This window comes from Pagrus pagrus, assembly GCF_965226575.1.
Source record: "Pagrus pagrus genome assembly, chromosome: 9".
Taxonomy (NCBI): Eukaryota; Metazoa; Chordata; class Actinopteri; order Spariformes; family Sparidae; genus Pagrus; species Pagrus pagrus.
In genome coordinates this window covers 32,173,904-32,182,551 of record NC_140193.1, presented here as the reverse complement: position 1 = coordinate 32,182,551, position 8,648 = coordinate 32,173,904, and positions in this window count along the sequence as shown.

Here is an 8,648-nt window from a genome sequence, read left to right as displayed (position 1 = left end):
ACGTTTCCTCATGAGACCGCAGTACATGCCCGGATGAGTGAGTGAGTGACGTTCAGGAGTCGGGGGCGGGGGGGGGTCGAAACACTGCTGTTCCGACCCCCCCGCCCCCGCAGCTGTCCATGCTGCTGCTGAACCAGGTGACGTTGTTTGCACTCTGCGTTGTGGCTTGTCTGTGAAACGCGCGCTGCTCAGGGACTGGGCAGATCTGTCCCACTTGCTTTGTCCCTCACTCCGTTGGGAGATCTTCCACAGAGTAAAAGAAATACACATTGTTTCTCTCCCCCGCTCCGCTCGAGCGCGGCTGAACGCGGCTTGAGCCCACTTCAGGGGCGCGAGGCTGCTGCAGCCGGCGACCCTGCTGACAGCAGACCCGGGGAGAAAAAACAATTCTTTGCTCGGTGCTTTGGTTGGGTTTTAGGCAATGAAGAGAGGAGTTGGTTAAGTTTAGTAAAAAGAGCAAAACAGTTAAAAACACACTCAAAACAGAATGATAGGGGGAAAAACACGGGGAATTTCTGCTGCAGCCACATTGAAATCTATTGAAAATTATATCAAAATATTGACAATAAAAATAAATAAAACGAAGATGCAATTCCAAACAGCTGATGGTAGTTTTCAGCTGAAAACTGATTCAGGTGATCTGCGTTTGGCCTCATTAGAAAGCATATACAAAAGGAGTGGCTTCTGATTCTTTTTCCTGTGCAAGCATGGATCAAAGAGCAGCGGGTGAAGTTGGTAGAGAGAGAAGAGCAGCCAGGAGAGGAAGGAGTTTAGTTTTATCTCTTACTGTAATTTGTATTCTACCCCTGGATTCTGAGATTCTGCATTATTCTGTTTACGTAATCTTTATTTTTTGTATGGTCCTGAAGTACTTACGCAAAAGCACAAATGTTCTTGAATAAATCTCTGTATTCCTGATTCACTGTTGTTGCAATATATTACAGCATATACAATAATTCAGAACCATTAAAGTGCAAAAGATCCTATAAAATACTGATTTACCTGACAAAAATCATTCAAACTTGAAATATAAGATGTATTTGATGTAATGTTCTTTGTTGTTAGTATTTTGTCGTTCCGTTTGTTAAGAGTGATTGTGTCTGTTTCCAAAGTGAGACAATGTGCTAGTGTTTTGTTGAATGAGCTTCTCTTGAGACGAGTATGAAGTGTTTTGTTGGTGAGACACACTTTTGGGCATGAGATTAACTGTTGAGCTGAGCTGCAAGATGGAAATGCAGACTGTGTTAAGAGTTTTGAACATGTCGCTTCAGTTTCGACCAATGCGTCTTAGCAATCGAAAAAAACTGTAAGTGAATACTCATGATATGACACTCACCTGGGAAGACCCAGCCTGATCTGACATTTTTCTAGAAGGCAAAAGAGAATCAATGCACATAATTGAATATGAGGGTATAGCGACAGACGACTAGATAGCAAGAAAAGTTAACATAGCTAAGGTTATAATTTGTGAGCTAACTACGTTACGTTTTTGGGAAGCAAGGGGAGCTAACCTAACTAAACACGTTTCACCAACGTAGCTGACTGGAGTGCATAATAAAACGATACACAAACGTATAACGGTGGTGATATCAGAAAACATACGTACCTTAACAGGGCTCTACGCTGACATTTTTCCAAATGAGCACATGTGCTACATATATGGGAACACAAAAAATATGTATTTATCGATGCTTAACACTTCACACTTTAATAGGCAGCACAAACAAAATTTTGATTTACAGTGTTTTTACAGTGTTTGATTTCAATTTTTTTTTTCATTTCAGGCAGCACAAAACTATTTTTTTTAATTTACAGTGTTTGATTTCATTTTTTATTTTCAGGCAACACAAACAATTTTTTTCAGCTTCTTGCAGTATTTGCAAAACAATGGTTTTGGTGTTCACTGTCTGATAACTAAACAGGTCCATTACTCAACAAAATAAAGAGAAATGTCCCACAAAGCAACGTTACAGGACCAAACAACTGTAATGTAGTAACTGGTCGTCTCTTTGGCAACTTATATGAGGAAAAGCCTCTGTCCGACCGACTCTTCGCCACATTTCTGCCCGAAAAACAGCGTCTGTCCCCGTCAAAAAACGTTTAATTCACCAACTGTTTGTCCCACGACGGTCAGTCTTCCCGACCGAGACTCAGTGAACCCTAGACAACAGCATCCCTCCCCGCGAGTCAAATAGTCAGACAGCGTCCTGTTGACTGATGGCGATTATGTAATTATGTAATTTAGAGAAAAACGTAACTTTGTCACTTTCCAGGGTGTTTTGTGGGTCAGGATCTCAATCACAACACATTATAACAGCATCCATATGATTATAAACAGTCAGCAGGTACATGTTTAGATTAACAGGTGGACACCTGGAAACAAAAACACAAAACACATACGTCATCATCATGACGTGTACCGTCACGCCCCTTTGGAGCCGCAGCGCCGGCTTTCTGTGTGAACAACCAATGGCGGAGAATTGGCGAACCGCCGCTACTGCGATAATGCGGCGTCACTGTGTGAAAAGGGCTGGTAACTTGTGGTTGTGATGGTAACTTGTGACCTTTGCTCGCACACTGTGCGCCGAAATCATTTTCCCGGTTTGCACATACATACATTTTTTAGGGGCAAATGCGAGTGAAATGCTCGCACTGCAGAGTCCTGCTTAAAAATCAGACGCCAACTCCTCTGCTGAGTCAAGGCGGTCTATTCAAGACGTGACAGCAGCTCTGGCTGATTGCTAGGCGGGATGTTTTGCTGTTAAGATGCCACGGTCGGCTCCTCGCTCCAGTCCAATAGGTGGCGGCAATGGCGTATAAGCAACTCTGCCTACCACCATTACAACTCAAAGAAGAAGAACTGGCCAATTGGGGTTCTCTGATCCCTGAACAAAGCCCGCCCCATTCTCTACAGATACGAATCGTGTTTGCAGGTACACAAATCACTTTTGCCCCAACTACACTGAGATATTTGGTGCAGAAGTCAGAGCGCGGGGGACTTGTGATTTGAAAGAGGAAAACAGCATTTGTGACCCGCAGCAGCAGATCCAAGCAGTTGTAGTTACTGATTTGTGTGTGTGCTGAAAAAAAATCCAAGAAAAAAATCTATATTTGTGAGAAAGAATTCTACAGGTGTGCAACTCTCATTACATGAACTCACACACTGATTTACAGATGTTCAAATTTTGTCCACATCTTCACATTCTTTGATACAGGTGTGCACATGTTTTGTGTTTTGCACCATTTTTGCTGCAACAATTGGAGCAAAATGTGTGAGAGCAGGAATTTCTTAATTTGTGATTTATAACAGAGGATTTGTGCACCTATAATGAAGAATTTGAGAAGGTGTAACTGTTGAGTTGTATTTGTGGGACACAAAAAAATTCTACAGGTGTGCAACTCCTTCTCTGTGACTTCAACTTTACTGATACACGTGTGACTTTTGCACCAAATATACCTTCATACAGTGTTCCCTGGACCACAGAAGTGAATGTTCTTGGCGGTGAAAAGTTTTCTAAATGCTCACAGAACAGTAGAAAGACAACATTGGCAGAACATTCATGGAACAGTACACAGACAATGTCACTAGTGTCACCCACGATGAGTGACAGCTCTGCTCCTCCTTCACCCGAGTGTCCAAGTCATACGGCCGCGGATCAGATGATAGACCACAAAGTCGACCCATGTCCTAGGTGGCCAATCTGTGACTCGCACAGAAGTCCAGTAACAGAACACCACTCGGGCTCAGATCAGGCAGGCTATTCCTCCAAATTACCCCTTTCCATGTTTCCCCACTGTCACCCACTTGAGCATTAAAGTCTCCAAGAAAAACTATAGAGTCCCCAGGTGGAGACGCCACCCAGGGACTCCAAGAAGGCTGGATAATCTGAGCTGCTATTTGGTTCACCCAGGTCCCCGCCCTCGCCTGCTGCCTGATACACATTGCACCAGACCCCATCTCCCTCCCCACCTGCAGGGGGCTCACTTGCCATTTTGGGCTGAGCCCGGCCCTCAGAAGCTTGCCAGCAAGCTTGACCCTGGGGTCAAAAAAAAGAGTCTGCCCTAACTGTTTGATCTGTGCGGTTGCTATGAATATCTCAGAGGTGGAGGAAATTAAGATGCAAACAAAGCTCTCATGTTATTCTTCACTTAGCAACAGATATGAAGGGTGTTAGACCCAAGAGAGTCCTCCCTCAGTTCTTCCTGTGTGCAAGTTCATTTTGTGGTTATTCATTTCAATCAGCATGTAAATTCTAATTGTGGTTGGCATACTGCAGAATTCAACCCGTGTTATTTTACTCGTGACAGGCATATTGTCTGAAATTAGTGACAAAATATTGATTGTTAAGTTAGTGTCAAATAATGGTGTTAAGGTATGAAATATAAACAATGTCTCTTATCATTGACTGAAAAATAATCAGATATCCCATTCTGTAAATTAATTTGTATATACAATATTCATACTAAGGTGCCTCCATTTACATTTACTATTTATTGATTTTTTATTCTCCAAACTTTCAATACTCCAAAATGTCTTTAAAATACATCTTGTGTTCCATAGTTTAATGCTACAATAAGAAATGCAAAATGACTAATCTATTTTATAAGTTGTTGTGTATAAACAAAATGAGCTGCATCAGGAAAAGATCAGAATAAATAGACAACATCAACAACTTTTTATTTTATTTACCAAACAAGCCATCACAACAGTCGATTTCCAGGAATAAACATATCAATAACATTTCTATCTCGATATGTCATGGCCTAATCTATGAGAGAACAGCCATTTTGGATGTAGCCCAATTGGTATAAAAGCACTCCAAGTTCTTTATTTATTAATATAGCAACACCACAATAGAAAAAACAAAAAGGTACAATACATATAAAAGTCTTGCATTAAAAAATGTCACTTCAGAAAGAAAAAGAAAAGTATTATCAGTAAAAGTACTGAAGTATCAAAAGTGAAAGTACTGACTATGGTCTCTGTCACATTGTTAAATTAGGGATGCATAAATATTGAATCAGTATTTGTACTATATCCACCTTTTTCATTATTCTGTTTGGGGCTGAAACTCTTGCAATATTTAGTATTGTTGTGGTCTGGGTAAAAAAAAAAAAAAAAAACCTGCATATTTCAAGTTACTATATATTAAGAAATCAAACATGATCCTCCAGATGTTTAGAACATTTTCCATTTACAAAATAAATTAGATAATTTCAGAAATGAAGCTAAAAAAGCTTAAAAAAAATAAATTAAAAAAAGGCTGACATAGATGCCTTTAATCCGATTTCAATAATGTAATGAGTAACCACAGCTGTCAGATAAATGTAGTAGAGTGAAAGGTAAAAAAGAAAAAACAACGAAACATGGTAGTGGAGTTAAAGTAGAAAGTATCCCAAAAATGTAAAACACTAAGTAATGTAACTGCAAACATACCATACTTGTGCAAATGTTATTGGTAACTTCTCACCTCTGCATGATCCCAAATAAGCTGAATGAAACATCTGCTATAAACAGACATGTTTCACACAAGAGAATTAGGATGACAGTCCGGTTTCACTGCTGATAATTCACCGACCCTGTAATGCTTGACATCAGTGTATAACCATGTTAAATGCAGAATCCAACAAAGAGTGGTGGATATACATGACAGACACCACTTGTGAAAAAAGGAAGTAGGAGGACTGAAAAAAGCCAGCAAGCTCCACACACTGTGAGTAAAGATCAGTGACAGCGTGAAAAATTGTAGGAATTACTGAAGCCAGATGTGACAAGGTTCATTTCAAGAACCGAAAACCATCCTTATTTGAATACATCAAAATAATAATGCTACACTGGAAAATAAAGTAATCTCTGCCACTCCACTTGAAATCCTCTCTTTAACTTGATAATGATAATAGTGTCAATGTGCACTGCACAGTCAAAGAAGGGCATACTGTCTCCTCTGACAGCTTCCCGCATGAACTCAATGTTATTGTCCACAGCATTTATATGTTCTGTGAAAACTTCCACTTCCCTTGTTCTGATTTTGACCCAGGTGTTGTCCACATATCTGAACCAGTGGTTGTAGCAGTTGCTGAAAAGGTAATCAAGGCTCTGCTCTCAACTTCTTCCATGTAGAGGTTGGCCACTATTGGGGACACCAGTGAGCCCATGGCACAGCCATGCTTCTGTATGTAGAAGCCTTCACTGACCAGGAAGTAGGTGGTCGTCAGGTAGAGGTCAAGTAAGGCACAAAGGTGGTCTGAGGTGAAGTTGGTTCTGCTTGACAGAGTACTGTCCTGTAGCAGGCGTTTCTTCACCATCTTTACTGCTTCTTGGATGGGTGATTTCACCTCACCTTTTACATGCATTCCCATCCATGGGCTCACTGGTGTCCCCAGTAGTGGCCAACCTCTACATGGAAGAAGCTGAGAACAGAGCCTTGATCATCTTCACAGGAACTGCCCTTCTTGGACTGTGCAGTGCACACTAGCGAAGATAGAAGCCTCAACATTGAGATATACAGAAAACCTACACACACACACACACACACACACACACACACACACACACACACACAGATCAATACTTGCTGTTCGACTATCACCACCCACTGGAAACACGAGCTGGGGGTTATCAGAATCCTAAACCACCCGTTTGTCAAAACCTCTAAAAGATCCAGAGCAGACAGAAAGGAAGAGATGGAAAAATGGAAAAACATCATCATTCCTTATGTCACAGGAATATCTGAGAAACTCAAGAGGATCTTCAATAAACATCATACTCACTTCAAACCCAGCAACACACTGAGGCAGAAACTTTTCCATCCTAAGGACAAAATACTCAGGCATAAACAGAGTAATGTAGTTGATGCTGTTCAATGCAGCCAGGACTGCACAGATTTGTACATTTTGGAAAAAAACAACCTCTCCATAAGCAAATGGCACAACACAGAATGGCCATCTCCTCAAGTCAAGGCTGTCCACTTACATTTGAAGGAGAGATTAATTTCTTTGAGGACAACAATGTACACATCTTGTCCAGAGAAAACAGGTGGTTTGAAAGAGGAGTAAAAGAATCCATCTATGTCAAACTGGAACGACTATCTTTGAGCAGAGTAGGTGGCCTACGACACTACTTATCACCCACCTACAATGCTGTACTGAGTTCCCTCCCCAGACAGCTTAACAACCATTCAAATCAGGGCTCACCTAGCCTAACATCCCATATGAAGGCTGGCTGGGTCAATGACTCACACGTGACCTTAACGACTCTGTAAGGACACACCTGCACAGAGTTTAAAGCCTGCAAATCCTTTCCAGTTAGTTAGAACTGTAGAAGCTTCTCAGATGAGAGGTGAAAGTGCATCAAGAAACTGAAACAAGTCCAGTTGCCTACGATACAGCACTTAGACGCTTCATCAATATTTGTTTCCTGTAGTTAAAATATGCCATTTCTATAAAGGTGAAAAAAAAAAAAAAAAAAAAAAAAGTATATCTGATATATAATGTGAAAGACCAGGGAACCCCAAGTATTTTTGTCTATGGCATGGGGAAAAATGTAAGAGGAATGCAATTTTGAAACCACATTGAGGTCAGTAATGAGAATAATGATTGGTCACACTATCACCAATTTTCACATTAGTACTGTCTACTATTCACAGGCTGTTCACAATCATGATGGTGATTAAGAATTTTGCAACGGACACAGACAAAAAAGTTCCTGGATGAACAAATCTTTTGACATTATAAATATAAACTGTCTCACACAGCCAGAACCAGGTGCTTCACTGGCAGTTAGCGAGAGAAAAATTTAATAATTGCGTTTTTACAGGAGAAACTGTATGATATCCGTGTCTGTGTCTTGTATTTTCTTACTCGTGCAAGCCATACTAGCATCCACATAAATACTCATTGCCCGCTTGCGTTTCATCGTACCCTCTCTCCAGCTGATTGTTTGCATCGTGCTACCGGTGGACTTAATTGCTGTTCTACAGACCTCAAAAACACCCTATTCAAATGTCAATTTAGACTTAATAATGCACTGTGAACTGTGTCAGCGTTGTCTGACATGGAATTTCACATTACGTGAAATTAAATGAAATTAAAGTAGTGTAGCACCAGCTAGTTTTTTCTCTTTTTGCTTGGCTTCATAGCTTTTGCCTTTATGATGAAAGGATCACCTTTGACTTACAAATCCTCTGACAGTGCAACAAGACTAAATGCAGCTGAGTTCTGTGAATGAATTTTACAGAATCAGAACAGGAGCTGCTTCTGATTGTGGTTGCCATTCAGCAGTTGAATTTCCCAATTTAGTATTATTAGGAATAAATACACACAAAGTCTAAGTCTAATTGGTTACCTTGCCAAAGTTTTCTTTAAGCATAGTGCATCTTTAAACATCTACTCACTCTTTCTAATCCTGGGACGCTTTGTACTGGTATATCTTAATGCAATGGTGCATGCTGTCAGACACTGCCAGTTGGCCCTCAGGTAGTAGGGTTATGCCACGTGGACTACTCAAGCCCTGGGTTACAATGGCCAATCCCACTCCCTGTGCTGGGTATAACAGGACTCTGTGTTGATCCCCCCAGTCCGCTACCAGCACATTACCATCTGTATCTATACAGATGCCCCAGGGGCAGGACAGGACAGGACCCATAGCA